We start from the raw sequence: 13,692 nt of genomic DNA, 5'->3' as shown, positions 1-13,692 counted from the left end.
TCAGTAGAAATGATGCCCATTATTCTAATAAGATCAATTATTCATAAGAACATATTTTGTGTTAATTGTTCCATTTCTTTAATTCTTTAAGAAAGTGCAACATTATTATATTCTTTGAGGATCTTTAGATTTCTACAAGACTAATCCTTGTGGTTACATTCAATTAAAAATAATCTCATGTATTGTTCCAAGATAACACGATTCCTAATAGCAATTAATTGCTAAAAGGTAGCTGTGGAAGCTGGCATGATAGCTAGGCAGGTACAGGTGTTCCCTGCCACACCTGACAATCTGAGTTTAACCTCTGGGGCCCAGATGGTAATAGGAGGGACCAGAACTGACTCACTCAAAGGCAAATAGCCTTGTGCACAAGCCTGTGCACACAAGTGCATTTACATAAAATAGTAGGACAGATAGATAGATAGATAGATAGATAGATAGATAGATAGATAGATAGATAGATAGATAGATAGATAGATAGATAGAGATAGAGATAGAGATAGAGATAGAGATAGACAGATAATTGAAATTACTTAAAAAGCAGAGTGGACAGGACCCACTGAATACACATTTCTTACCATGAGCAAATTGTGACGGCTGAGAAGTCTTGTCTTTTTAAAGTAGAAACCATAGATAACCTCTTTCCATTCCCTTGTACCTTGGAATGAATGATCTTGTTTGATGAAGCCTGATATCAGGCTCAGTCCTTTATATTTTAAAGACCAAAGTATAACATCCTTAAGATTTCTGTCTTTATCACTTACAGTATGTGTGCGTGTGTGTGTGTGTGTGTGTGTGTGTGTATGAGAGAGAGAGAGAGAGAGAGAGAGAATATGTGTGTATATGTGTGTAGTTTATGTACCCATGTGACTATGAGTGCAGTTGCATACTTAAGATCAGAGGAGGGTATCAGGTATCCTGCTTTGTTACTTTCAGCCCAGTTCATTTTTAGAAAAGAGCTTTCACTGAGTGTGAAGCTAAGCTCGTATCCAGGTTACACGCCTGTGTAGAACCAATTTTTATTTGTGCCTTGGGACATCTTCATGCACAGCACAGCAGTAGTCTTCCTCATCAAGCAGTCTGGCCAGCACTTCGTCATTCGTACTTCTGTCTGAGTGTATTTCTTAGGGAATAGCCCTCTTGTATCTAAATATATATACTTGCCTCCAAGGAACAAATTTAAGGCAAACTGATTTTGGCGTAGATAGAGGAGTGCTGCTAATGTTCTGAACCTAGCTAGAATCTACAATCCAGCATCTATGGCATGTAGGGAGGGCTAGGACATGTTTTAAAGCATTAAAATGGAATGAGAACAAAGACAAGTAAAGAAATTATATCTTATGGAAAAAAATTACCTACAAAAATAATAAATCATTTTCAATTGTAAGATGATACATATTTTAGACTTCAAATTTGTTTTGCCAGCCTATAAATTATTAGCCTTAAGCTGTCAGTTAACCTCCATTCTCCACAGAGATAAATATTAACCCAAATCTTTTTTTTAAAATGAGGACATACTAAAAATTCATTCAAACGTAGTTAATTTAAAATATATTTTGTAACATCATTAAATTGATAAACATCATTCTATAACAATAGTTGTTTTTATTAATAGTAATTACATTTTAAGAACCTCTAAATATATAATTTTAAAAGTAGTTATTGAATTTTTACAGAAACATGTATTTTAAATTTTATTTACTTAAAAACATTTTTATATTTTATTGTATTTTGGTTTTTTGATACAAAATCTCATGTAGCCCAAGCTAGCCTAAAACTCATTATGTAGCCAAAGCTAGACTTAAACTGTGCATTATTCTGCTTTCACCTCTCAAATGTTGGGATTCCAGATTTGTGCCACTGTTCCAACATTTTAAAACACTTCAACACATTTTAAGTATCTTTGAAGTATTTTTGAACAACAAATTTCAGAAACCTGAGATAACTGTGTTCAGGGAATTGTATAATTTTCAATACTAACTTTTATCCATTTTCTTATTTGTAAATTAGTTGTTATTCTAATACAAGAATATCTGCATAAGACATATTTGCAATACCACCTATTGTGAAGTGGAAAGGCTGGCCAATCAGGCTTTATTTAGACTTTATTTCCCATTTATTCATTTATTTAAGAATTGTGTGTAAAAGTACATGCGACCATATGTGAATGAGTGCTTGACTATATGTCCCCACACCTGTGCATGGGGTATGTATATGTTTATAAATGCATATTTGCATATATGGGAGCACACCTGTGGAGGAGGCAATGGGCCCAAGTTCTTTATCACTTTCCATCATATTGAACTCAGGGTTCTGATTCAATCAAGAGAACCTTCCTGAAATAAAACTGTTCCAAAATACGTTTTCCATTTATTAGTTTCATAAGCACTGCATTTTGGATAGAAACTCTTTTTTAACAATGAGAAGTTTATAAAATATCAGATACATATCTAACTTGTCTTTAAAATATCTTTCAATATACTGATAAGCATCACTAAATGTATTAAATGTAGGTATATCCATTGGAGCTGAGCGCCCCACAGTCAGTCTCTCTACTTGCCCGGTTCTCTATTTATGTAATCGACTCCATTTGCTACAAGAAGCTTCTTTGATGAGGGGTGAGGGCTATGCTTATCAGTGAGTATACAGATAAGTCTTTATAATGCAGTTATAATTCACATTTGTTTGGGAAAGTGGCAAGAGTTGATTCACCTCTAGAACAATTTGTAGTTGGCTAGCTTTATGGTGTCAGTCAAGAATGTCTTTCTACTGAGTGGATCATAAGCCCAATTAGACAGTTATTTATTACACCTAAGATGTGGGTGCCACTATTGTATCTTTGGTGGTCTTTCCATGCTGACCATTGTTATGGTTTGTAGATGTCACAACCGTATGACTGTTGACTGATTCCGATCATTAGTAACTTGGTTAGCCGCTTCTAGTACTATCAGAGTCAGAAATCACGTAGGAGGCTTCCAGTTCACATCCATCTCAACTCCTCTAACATCTGTTTCCAAAGTACCATGTACATCCTCAGAAATATAGACTAAGCTTCACATTCAATAAAATAATCAAGGAAAATAGCAATAGACTATACTATTGTAGGAATCTCTTGGATTGCCCTGACCAATAACTGGAAAGGAGATTTCTCATAACAGGTACTGGTGTTTTTTAATAGAGAGTTTATGGGTCTTGAAGAGAGCATTAGCCCCTCATGTGGCATAACTTATGTGTATGTGTGGGTGTATGTGTGTGTGTGTGTGTGTGTGTGTGTTTATACAAATTACTCACATTAAATGCATTAATGTTATGGCTTATGCTTTATATGCCAATAAAATGCTTAAATTTTTCTTTTCTTATTATATTTTTATTGTTTAAAACAATTTTGGGAGCTGGAGAGATGGCTCAATGGTTAAGAGCACTGACTGCTCTTCCAGAGGTCCTGAGTTGAATTCCCAGCAACCACATGGTGGCTCATAACCATCTGTAATGTGATCTGATGCCCTCTTCTGGTGTGTCTGACAGCTACATAAAATAAATAAATCTTTAAAAAAAACAAACAATTTTGACTTTAAATGTATTTTTATCATTTCCCCTCCCCCAAGTCCTTCCAGGTTCTCTCTTTCTTCTTACCCACCCAACTTTAAGTTTTTTCTCAAGAAACAAACAAAAGCAAAATACAAGGCTAAAAATGCCCCAAAATCAAGAAAACAAAATTGAACAGCACCACCAACCCCAAATCCACCAAATTTCAATCAAATAAAAGCACACAGAAAGCTATGGAGTCTATTGCTTATTGGTCAACTACTCCTGAACACGAGGCCCACCGTAGAGTGCTTGATATATCCAGTATCACTACATTGGAGAAAACTGATTTTCCAGCAGGTATACATGACAGTTCCGTTTAGCTTTACCCTGGTGAGTATGTTTGCATACTGTCAGTCAGTCTAGTCAGTTCATATGGGCTTTGATAGTTGATTTAGAGGACCTTTCTTTCTCGGTGTCCTCCATTTTTTTTCTGATTTTTACATTCTTTTCACCCCCTTCTTGTGCCGAGTTCCCAAAGCGGTAGAGGGACAGGTTTGACGGCGATATCTTATTTAGGGCTGAGTGTTCACGCCTCTCACACACTGCGTCATTTCTGCCTGTGCTCCTATCTGCTGCAAAAGGAAGCTTCTCTGAAGATGGATGAAATAGGGACTGATCTATGAGTACAGCAAGATATCACTAGGAATCCTTTTATCATTACATTCTTTTTCCTTTTTCAGAGCAATATTGTTTGGTTTTTGCCTTGGGTCCCTGGGCTATTTAGTCTCAGGTTCCTGCGTTGAGTATGGGTTTTATCTCATGGAGTAGGCTTAAGTCAAATCAGTTAGTGGTTGGTGACTCCTATAAGCTCTCTGCCACCATTGATCTACAGTATTTTGCAGGTAGTACATTGCTGCAGATAAAGGATTTATGGCTGGCTTGGTTTTTGCATTTCTCTTTGGATAGTATACAAGAGTGCCTATCTCTTCCAAAGCCACTGAATTGTAGAACTTATGGCTCTATGTAGATACTATTTTGATATTCCCATCAAAGGAGATGTTTTCATGGAGTTCTGTAGGGGTTGTGTTCAGTAATAGGACCTTACTGTCCATTTATGGGAGAAGCCTATGCTCTCGTCTACAGCCCGTGTTGTCTGGAGATCCCCATGGGTCTCCTTTGGACAACAACTCAATTAGATGTAACCCAGTCCTAATTTCTAAATCATAAGCAAATGTTCTGTAAGCCATTCCAAGCAAATTAGTAAAATCTGAAGAAGGCATTGGGGAATCTCAAAAGCCCTGGTCTGGGGCCTGGCAGTGAAGTGGGAGTCAGTCTGAGGGACAGACTTCTCAGCCTATGGATACTGGCATTACTTCCTGGACTGATCTCGTCAGAGCTATACTGGGCTAGAGGTCACCCTGATGGTGGGTGTCATTCCGAGCTGATGGCTTGCTTGGTGGCAATTTGTAGTGTGGTGTGAGAACAGAGGAAAAGTAAAACATTTATTTTGTCCTGATCTGCAGTTATGGAAGCAGCCTCGCTGAGCCTGTGTAAGATCCCATCTTAGATTTTAGGTCTCAGAATGATCCCCACTTTGCACAAAACATTTTCATTCTGTCCAAGTGGACAAACCTGTATTACAAGTATTTAGAATTGCTGCATTGGTTAGAGACAGGAACACTGTTCTTCCTGAGAATCATCACTATTCAAGATACTGCAAAGGACCTAGAAGACAAGCTTAAGCAACAGGAAAGCAGGAGTAGGCCTACTGACCATAAAAGGCAAGAAGTTTCTCAAAGCCTCAACTAATGATGCATAGTCAGATAGCCTAGCTAAGGTCACACAAAATGCTACCGTCTGTATGACCCTACCACCCCCCAAATCCTACGTGGTGATCATGGCACCTGATTTTCTTCTATTGTGATCTGCCGAATCAGCAGCCAGTGTTATTCTTTCTACCAAAAACAAATCCCTTTGTGAAGTTTCTTGTGTTCCATATGAATAAACCTATCCGGAGATGGTAGTTTAAAATATTCCTTATAGTTGGTTAACTCTTTAAATGGAGGGAAATGCATAGTTAGAATGGCTGAGTCAGACTACGGACATGAAAAAATGTAAATCATGTTGGTTTTTACCCCTCTGAACCGTGTGAATTGGTTTCCTCGTAGCAGCCTGCTGCTGTGATAAGAGACCTATTCTTTTTTTTTTATAAAGTTCACACTTTATTTGCTAAATGGTGCACTTGAGAATAGTGACTACATTACCACAAATAGTACTCATCTTACCCCACAGACCACTCTTCCCAATTACTTGAGCACAGATTTGAATTAAGAAGCTTAATGAACAGAAACTACTATATATAGCACCCGTTGTCACAGAGCATGAAGACTGCACATGGATATTGAGAATTACCAAGCAGTCTTGGCCTGCGAGTGCCTTCAAAAAGACTCTGTCAATCAAGTTTCTCAGTTTCTCCCAAGAATTTCTGCAATGCCAATGAATAAGGCAAGCAAGATTTCCTCGGAATCCTGTTCTCTCTGAGTGGTTCATGATGTTTATTTCCATAGACCTTAAGTGCCTATTTTCTCTAGCCAACCCTGTCCTATAATCTCACTGTAATTATTAATAGTGTTTTTGCTTCAAAACTGGTTGATAGATTACACCCCTATCCCATGTATAAATCATCTTCACAAAGACTGAGGGAGAAGCTACTGAGCGATGATGATGTAGAAATGAGGATGGTACCACTGCCCATCCATCAGAGCCCCAGAGAAACAAGAGAACATTAGACCTTCGAATAGCACCTTTAGCTTGTGCCCCACTAAGCAAGAGTTTTGAGTACTAGAAAATGCAGAAGAGAAGGTACTTTACAGCCCTAAGTAGCCCCATGGAGAATAGGGACACCGTTCAGCTTGCAGCGTAACTATGGCCTTCTAATTTTCTTAACTCAACTGCCCCTTGCCTGTCCCACCAGTGGGCATCCCTGCTGGCAACCTTAATGCTCTGCTATAACATTCACCCACACTTGGACTTTACTTTCGATGTTAATGGCTGCCATAGCTATTAAGTTCTTCAAAAGAACATCACAAATCAACATGATGGTCTTTTAGGGAAGTGAAGGGTTCTCAGTGTTCCTCAATTAGCCTCTTTCTACTTCCCGCTTGCTTTAGCCTTGTCTCTCTAGAGCCAAGGGGAGGACTACACACACAAGTGGTCACTTTTGAGGACAGATGCATAGCCATATTTTATTTATATGGGTGAAACTTTCAGAGAGGTAAAGCCTACCTTGATCTGCTGTGTTGTCCCCCCTTCTAAGGAGTAACTGATCATAGCCTGCTTGCTCATTCTGTTCTCTTCTGTCTCCTTCCCTTCTAAGCTCCCTCCTCTACATCTTTTCTCTGTCAGGGTACGGAAGAGGCTTCGACACATTCATATGCTCCAGAATTTATTCTCTGTGCTATTTTTAAAGGGTCTGTCTGCTACTCTCTTGTGCTAAGACTCATATGCCCTGCGTTTGTCTGTGAAGGTCTGGGTGACCTAGGCCACCTGTGGTGCAGGCATGGTGGTAAACATATTCATCCCCTCTAACTGTGTTCCACTACCGCGTTATCACTGTGTGGTAGACTTTAGGACTCCAGGCTAAATGTTTTATTTGCTTCTTTTCAGTTGGTTTCATAGCAACCTCATGATGTAGTTTTATTCTCGTGGCAGGGGATGAATGTTGCCTAGTGTGAAGTCACTTGAGCTTGCTGAAGACTAGGAAAAAGAAAGCCTCTCCCTTAACTTTTTGGGTAATATTATCTGAATTTCTGAAAGAGTGCTGTTTTCTCGATACATCTTTTCTCCTCTATATTAAGTTCCAGAAATTCACAAAGAGCAACAACGACTGAGAAATGGCTCTTTTTGTTTTGTTTTGTTTTCATTCTGGGTAACTTGCCAAGTTACCTGATTATGCACACTGCCTTCTTGTTGTTTTTCTTTTATTTTGTTGCCAAGATTTATTTTCTTTGTATGTATATAAATGGTTTTGTGTGCATGCATGCTTGTACACCACATGTGTTCAGTGTCCATGTGGGCAAGAGGAGGGCACCCCCTCCCACTTGAACTAGAATTATGGTTGTGAGCAACCATGTGGGTGCTGGGAGATGAGCCTATGTCCTCTCCATGAGCAACAAGTGCTCTTAACTGCTGAGCTATCTCTCTAGCCACTTCATTTTTTTTAAATGAAGTAGGTGTTATTGAAGGAAACAGGAACCATCCCTCGGGATGGGAGGGACGATCTATAGCTTCTTTCACCAAATGCCTACCTTTACCTCAAGCACTTTCTGGGCTGCACGTTCCGAGAGCCCCTCTGGCCTTCCATCTTCTTTCTGATCTCCCTTTCTTCTTCCTGAATCCCTCCCTCCCCTCTCCCATTACTTCATCTTCTCTGTCCAGATGGTCCTTGGCCTGGAGATAAGGAAGGCAGCTGATGGTGTTTGGCCACTTTTCGTGGATGGCTGCATTTGACATGTGATGGTGCTACCTCTTTCCCTCCCACCTCTTCTCTAAGTCCCTGCAAACCACTCACACTGACACAATTCTGTGGACAGACAGATGATGCCTGATGGTCTCTTCACCCCAGAATGTCTATTAAATGGATCTTACTCAGTGTGTACATGTTTTCAAAGAATTAGTTAGAGAATGGAAATACCTAGTTCATTCTTATGACAAGCACAGGGAGAGGAAGAGGCTGCAGGAAGAAAACAATTGAATATACTGAGACACAAGGCATTCATCCGTGGGCTACTTCTCTCTCCTTTCTGATGCTTTTTATCATGTTCCCACTTAATGCATAAGGCTTTTTTTTTAATCCCTCACAATTGGCTAACAAGTTAGTACTATCTGCCTTTATTTTATGTTCACTTACTATCTTCTGGCAAGTAAATTTCTGAAGTTGACGGAAGGGAATATAAACTAACTTTCGATGTAGAAATGACCCGATGTCCTCTAGGTAGCCAGTGGTCATACTGCTTTGCCAATTTGACCTATCATGTAATGATAATTTTCCCCTAAGGGACCTTGCATAGGTCTGTAAATTTTCCACTAGTAGACCTCTTTCAACTACACACTAATGGACTACTCTGAGTGTTCATGCATTCAATATCTTTATCAACATTTTGATATGGGTGAAGATATCTGTATGGACTGAGTTAGGGGTGTAACTCATCATCAAACACTTGTCTCTCATATGTGAGGGCTTGATTCATTCCCCAGTACCACAAGAATAAAACTATAGCTTAGTTATCATTAAAGAGATAGAACACATTCCATATTGAATGTTCTTGTGAATATGAAACCAAATCCTAAAGTGTCATTTATCCAATTGGGTTAGATATTAGACAGTAGTTATTTGTGTGGATTTACCAGCATACCACATCTTTCAACTATGTTTTCATTAAACTTATACCTATTTGGCACAATGGACTGGCACGGCAGGTTTCAGAATGCTGTAACTACCCCCTACAGTATATCTGTGTACCTGATACTCCACCAGCAATAAAGAAACAGGGTTTGAGATGATAAAGACAAGGGAGAATTTTTACCCAAGTGATATGTTGAAATTAGTCCATTTAAAAGAATAGATTGCCTCATTTCCAAGAATTAGAAAACTATTTGGTAAGAGCAGAGAGAGTGAGGAGACTGCACGTGGCTTCCCCTTTCACAGCCATGACAGTACATTGAGCTCCATAGAGACAGCCCCAGGGCAAGTGAGAGCTGGACGGGCACTGGTCAACTCTGTGCCTTCTGGAAAAAAGTCAACTAAATATGGGCAAAGGAGAACCTTAAGAAGCCGAGAGGCAAAATGTCCTCCTATGCATTCTTTGTGCAAGCCTGCTGGAAGGAGCACAAGAAGAAGCAGCCAGATGTTTCTGTCAACTTCTCAGAGTTCTCCAAGAAGTGTTCAGAGAGGTGGAAGACCATGTCTACTAAAGAGAAGGGGAAATTTGAAAACATAGGAAAGGCTGACAAGGCTCATTACATCCCTGCTCCATAAAAGGAAACCAAGAAGAAGTTCAAGGACCCCAGTGCACCCGAGTCCTCCTTCGGCCTTCTTGTTCTGTTCTAGGTACCACTCAAAAACCAAAGGCGAGCATCCTGACTTATCCATTGGTGATGTTGCAAAGAAACTAGGACTGATGTGGAACAACACTGCAGAGGATGACAAGCAACCTATTAAGAAGAAGGCTTTTAAGCTGAAGGAGAAATTCGAAAAGGATATTGCCTACAGAGCTTAAGGAAAACAATGCAGGGAAAAGGGAAGTGGTCAAGGCTAAAAGGAGCAAGAAAAAGAAAGTAGAGGAAGATGATGAGGAGGATGAAGAGGATGAGGAAAAGGAAAAGAGGATGATGAAAATAAAGAAGATGGTGATGATGAATCAGTTGGTTCTAGTGCAGTTTTTTCTTGTCTATAAAACATTTACCTCCCCCCAACCCCTGTATACAACTCACTCCTTTTGAAGAAAAGATTGAAATGTCAGGCTGTGTGAGATTTGTTTTTAAACTGTACAGTGTCTTTTGTTGTATAGTTAACACACTACTAAATGTGTCTTTAGATAGCCCTGTTCTGGTGGTATTTGTTAAGTCACTAACCTTGCCTGGAGAGTTGTAAATTGACATGGAAATTTAAAGCAAATTCTTGTTGGTTCACAGCACAAATCAGTTACATATGGACACAGTAGTTTGGTGGGAGGGTGTTTGGGGGAGGGTTCTTTTCCATTTTCAGTTGTTTCTGATGAAGCTTGTATGTAAATAATTGTTCTGTTAACTGAATACCACTCTTTAATTGCAAAAATAGGAAAGAGAAGAAAGAAATGCAGCTCTTCTCTTGACATTCTGAATGCATCTAAGTAAATACATTTTTTTTATTTAAAGGAAAGTATTTGGTAGAACAAACATTATTAAAACTAAGATAGCCATTTGAAAGTAAGCTACATTAAAAACAAAAGTGGCGAATGTGCCATTTAATTTAAATCAATGGTTTGTTAGTGAGGTTTTACTATCAACCGTGCTTTTGTAAGTACTTATACCTGTCACACACATAGAAAAGAAGCATCCTGCATAAGGGACTTGTGTTCTACCTCTAATCCAATAAGTTGTACTTGACTGTTCTCTGAGTTTGCCTGAATATAATGTACTTGTCTTATATAAAATTTCTCTAATTTCTAGGTCCTACCTTCAGAGTTTCTGATCCTTTAGGGCTGGCTGAGGATCTACTTGGTACTGCAGATGTTGGGGAAATCTCAGATGGGTGCTGAGAAATACCAGTCTCACGAATTCCATGTTATAATCACTGCCTTGAGGAACCATATTTAGAGAGAGAGAGAGAGAGAGAGAGAGAGAGAGAGAGAGAGCGCTTTCACTCCCACCCAGCACCTATACCAATTAGTTGAATCCATAGTACATATTTCACACTAGAGCTGACGTGTGGCCTCTGTCACAAAGTGATATAGAACGTCGGCATTATCACATATTGCAAACCATCCTGACACTGAGAAATATCAGTGTGTCATCAAAATGACACAGACACAATAAATGGAATAAATGTTTATCTGGGGAAAAAAAGTTATGGGCATTTAATTTGCTGTGTTGATTCCTTCCTTTACATTAAAATTTTAAGTTTGTTTTTGTAGCTCTGAAATTCTATTTCTGTTCTTTACAAAAGAGGATGTAGAAGCTCAGAGATCTCCACAGTTGCCCCATTCAATGCTCGCTGTACAATTACTATCACAATTAGAATTTATTTTACGCTGATAGGACACTTCCAATCCAAATGTAGAAAGGTTCTTTAAAGTATGGTAGATAATTCACAATGGTTTCCATTTCTCCAGGCTCCAGGCCTATTTCTATAGATCCACCCTCTTACATCATAGCCATTTTTAATACGTTTGAACCTCTTAAAATTGTGAATCTGCTAAGAATGATCAGTGATTTCTATCTGTTCTCAACACTGAAGGACTAATACAATCAAGACTTATTTAAATTCTTGAGGGGAAGGTTAAAATTTAAATTCCCCTTCCACTCAGAGCAATGTTCTCAGGCTTCAATCAGACTTGAGGTCAGAGACCAAGTGGGCAGGTAGATGAGTTTCCTTTTTGAGGGGCAGAATAAAAAGAGTAAGTCACAGAAATGGCATGAAAGATAATTTTCACTAGGATAGAAGCTATTTTCATTTTATGTATTACTATCCTAGTCTAAATAATATTAATTTGTCCAGTGGTTCTACAATCAGGGCCACAGGAGACATGAAAATGGTCGTCAAGTTTCTACAAAAGTAGCCTATGAGACCTATCAGGATGACCGAAGCATTATTTCTAACTGAACGTAATACAAGATAAGGTAGGATAGTGGAGACATATGGAAAGGAATGCAAATGGTAGAATGGGGCAAGTGAATTTTAAAACTATTATTGCTTAAATTTATCTTTCAAATAAATGGCAAGAAAAGAAAAACAAGTTATTGATAAACAGAAGGTATTTACTAAAGATGGCTCACATAGATTGGAAAAGGTCTCCAGGGAAGTCTTAAAATATTTCACAATTGACCGGAAAGAAATTCACTAAATGAGAAACCAAGCCATTTAGACACACTGAGGGGCAGCTGGGAATAGGAGTGCAAGGACCCAGTGACTGCAAAAGCCTGAACTCCACACTTTATTCACGCTACCTCCTGCTATCTGCTTCACTTTTTGTACACTATAGTTGATCTTGCCTTTTTTGTTAAAAATACATTGTAAAGGAGACTATACTGGAAAATAGACATGTTTGTGCCCCGGAAACAAATTGGAAAACAACATCACATTTTATAAATAGAAAAAACAACAGAAGCATACATGTAAAACAACAACAAAAAAGAAAACAAACAAATTCCTACACCAGGCTTTGATGGACGATCATTTAAAGCACATTCCTGGTCTCTCACGATATTCAAAGTAATTCCCTCTACATTTTCTATAAACTTGAAGGTGGGTTTGGATTTATATTCTGAGTCCAGCACAGTCTCTTACTAGTTAAGCTGTTTTGGGCTAAGCCTTTTCTCCTGCACCACCCTTAAAAGCATGTTTTATACCATTCGTAATTACACATTCCACATCCAGTTCAAATATATTATAATATTATATGTGAATCAGAACCAGATGTCCTCCAAGTGATAGGGAGGCCAAATTGTGACCATCGAAATCTTATTAAGCATGAAGCGATGCTTGCAAGTATCCTCCAATAACCTCTATTCCACGTGTATATAATTGACTTTTAAGAGGAAAACGCTTTAAATTTAAATGTATTCAGCTACATCTGACAACTAAAATTTTTACTTATTGTCTACTATCAGCCTGGATTTTAACGCTTAAGAAAATAAATACAATATAATGAGAATATTTATAGGACATCTACCATGTAAAACCACACTGTCAATATTTTATCTTTCCATATGAGAACCCAATTGCTATTCCGTGAGTTCTTACTAGGACATTGTGTTTATGAAGCTTTGACAAAAACTTAATTCGATTATATTCGAAATAACATTATGAACTGGTCTGCCACATCACATGAAAATAGTTCCTTGTCTCTGTTCAAAACAAGAGCAGTCCCAAAGCTTTGAACTGATTTGCAAAAATGTTCTTCACTTCTTGGAGATTCCTACCACTGAGCTAGAATTGGGCAACTGGAGTAAGGTTTCCCTCTCATCATGATTGGGTGAATACTTTAAATGTCAGCTGATTAAATAATGCATGGAGAGCACATTACAGTACATTTCGTTACTAAGTCACAATCACCTGTGTGTGTTTGCACATGAGCTTGTAGCTGGCTACTCTCTACAGTCCATAGCCCTTCAGATCTTTTGCTTTATTCAAATTTCCTATAGACCGTTTCCATGATGGATGGGTCCCGGACATTTTCACCAGCCTTCCAAGGCTCCATCTGCTGGGGCCATCTGGATTTTTGCATCCACAGAGAACTACTTGGTAAATGATTATAGACTACAACTTTATCAAAGAAATGAAGTAAGGAGCAAAGGAAGGATAAAATAAAACACTTAAACATAAATAGAACTAAAATAATTTTTGTGCAATTCTTTAAATAGAAAACAGTTTGGCCACCAGCAGAGAGAGGTACATTTTCTGTT

At 38.5% G+C, this 13,692-nt stretch overlaps 1 pseudogene; it reads left to right on the top strand.

The window, feature by feature from the left end:
- Positions 1–9,336: 9,336 nt before the first annotated feature.
- Positions 9,337–9,983, top strand: LOC134480272 (high mobility group protein B1-like; annotated as a pseudogene).
- The last annotated feature ends 3,709 nt before the right edge of the window (positions 9,984–13,692 follow it).

Source organism: Rattus norvegicus, chromosome 9 (assembly GCF_021556685.1).
Source record: "Rattus norvegicus strain SHRSP/BbbUtx chromosome 9, alternate assembly SHRSP_T2T, whole genome shotgun sequence".
Taxonomy (NCBI): Eukaryota; Metazoa; Chordata; class Mammalia; order Rodentia; family Muridae; genus Rattus; species Rattus norvegicus.
The sequence above is the reverse complement of the archived record's forward strand: the minus strand, read 5'-3'. Positions and strand labels throughout refer to the sequence as shown.